The sequence below is a fragment of the Cynara cardunculus genome, unplaced genomic scaffold, assembly GCF_001531365.2.
Source record: "Cynara cardunculus var. scolymus isolate 2C unplaced genomic scaffold, CcrdV1 Un_Scaffold_2896, whole genome shotgun sequence".
NCBI lineage: Eukaryota > Viridiplantae > Streptophyta > Magnoliopsida > Asterales > Asteraceae > Cynara > Cynara cardunculus.
Window position 1 is genome coordinate 57,721 of NW_020201265.1, and position 2,745 is coordinate 60,465.

Here is a 2,745-nt window from a genome sequence, read left to right on the forward strand (position 1 = left end):
TTATTTCCTAATTATATTTTAGATTTTTTATATTTAAAATGATATGTTTATTATGTATTTAATTGTGTATATTGGTTAGTTATACGAATTCAAACATATAATTTTAAAAAGTTGTATTCGTGCACCGTTACTTGTAATCTTGAATTTTTAGTAATATGTATGATTAAATAGTAGATGATGCATTAAAAATGATTTTTAAGAGTTTTATACATATGCTTTATAACATAGCAAGAAGGGTACTCGCATACAGCGAAATTCATCTCGATTTTAATGTTTCTTTTTATTCTTTTTCTTTGTCGATATAATACGATTTTATATGATTTTAAGAAAGCGATAATGTCTTTTTATTTTTGAATAAAATATAAATTTGAAGATAAATTTTTTGAAAAAGTTATATTGATATTAGTACAAATTGACTATCTAAAAGTTCTCGTTTTTTGTGTAATTTCTTTAACTTAATTTTTATTATAATTTAATTTAAGTTTAACAATGAAGTAATTTATTTTTGATTTAATAATATAATTTTTTATAAAGATAATAATTAAGTATTTTGTTAGAACTCAATGATTTTCATAATTATATTTTATATTTAAAATGAGATGTTTATCTTGTATTTGATTATATTTATCTACAGTTAGTTATACAAATTCAAACATGGAGCATTAATAAGTTGTACTTACATACAATTATTTGTAATCTTGAATTTCAAGTAATATATATCAATAAACAGTAATTCACGCATCAAAAATGGTTTTTAAGAGTTTTTGTCAAACGTTTTGTAATATAATATAGATTACATTCTTGGTCCACTATGTGTTTTAACACTGTGGGTCTTTATTTTGAGATATCTATTAATTGCATTCTTGTGATTAGTAGTTTATAACATAAGTCCCTAAATCTAACTCCATTAGAACTTTTTTTGTTAAATAGGTTAATTAAAAGAGCATTTTGGTCATTTTAAGTATAGAAACAAAACATGTAATAAAACCACAAGAACCAAACATGTTAAAAACACACACACTCTCTCTCTCTCTCTCTCTCTATATATATATATAGAGAGAGAGAGAGAGAGAGAGATTGATTCAAATGTTAACCAAGATTATTGTGTTAACTTTATTAACCAAGCTCAACCAATGAAAATCCATTTTTTATCTAGGTTCATTTCCATCTCATAATTTAATGATAAGGGTAAATATATATTTTTAGTTTGTATGTAACTCTCATATCATTAATTGGTTGTTACAAAATCAAAACAATCTCATAATTGTTGTTGATTTACTATTGATCTTGTTTTTCTATAATATTGATTTATCTATTTATAATGCTCTTGAATTTGTGATTGTTAAAGGAGACCTGATAGTAAAGTTTTCGATATCGTTCAAGCTAATATGGATAAACTCATTGGAAAACAACTCGACAACAATGGGAAGGTTTAAATAGTTTACAATGACAATTGGACTTCAAATTCCGGAAGTGAAGACAATAATCAAAGCGTTTGTATTGGTAATGGATTAATATGTTATTGTATTTGTTTTAATCGAAATTATGTTGATTATGACGTTTTTGTGTTTTTTATAGTTCATATTGTGTTGGTAGCTTTTTCTTTAATTATTACTACGATCCCAATTCATATGTTTAAATGGAATGAGTTTATCGTCAACTTAATTTGTTATGCAGTCCAATTCTGATAACCATTCGGCTTCATCAGCTGCTTGTGATGTTTGACCTGCCATAGACTGCAACTAATGTTCATATACGTTCAGGTGTGTTCATATATGTTCTAGTAGGGACATGAATCAAGGCATCTAATATTGAATATATAATTTTTGTTAGTTTATTATTGATTTTGTTTTTTTTATAATATTGATTTTTCTATCTATAATGTTTTTGAATTTGTGATTGGTAGAAAAGAGCCGGTAGTAAAGTTTTCAGTATTGTTCAAGCTATTATGGATAAACTAATTGTTCATAATGAAGGAACTATTGTTCACAAGTGTTCATATTGTGTTCATATGTACACTAGTTGCTATCTCAACATTAGTTTGCTCCTGAATGTGTCCATAATGAAAGAACTATTGTTCATAAGCTGTTTATTGTGTTCATATGTACACTAGCTGCATATCTCAACATTGTATCGCTCATAAATGTGTTCATAATGAAGGCACTATTGTTCACAAGTGTACATAACAAGTGTTCATATTGTGTTCATATGTACACTAGCTGCATATCTCAACATTGGTTTGCTCCTAAATGTGTTCATAATGAATGAACTATTGTTCACAAAATTGTTCATATTGTGTTCATACCTGTTTTTTTATTTCCTTTCGTGTAACAACTATTCTTATTATGTTCATATTGTGTTTATAAATACTATGCAGTCCAAGTTTATATATATGTTAATTTTTGTTCGTATTTGACACAATGATTCATATATATATACACAAATATATGTAGATATATTCATATGCTTTTTACTTTAACAAAAATAATGAGATTTTTTGATTGTGTAACTCCCAATTAATAATATGGGAGTTACATAAAAAAAATTACCTAAATACCCTTTTCCCCTTTGTTCACATATGTTTTTGAAATTGTAAATTTAAAAAATTAAATTTTATCATGATTAATTACAACCGTTTATTGTAAGAATCAATAAACAAGATTGGTTAACAAAGTTAACACAATAATCTTGGTTAACATTTGAACCAGTCCATATATATATATATATATATATATATACTTGGGA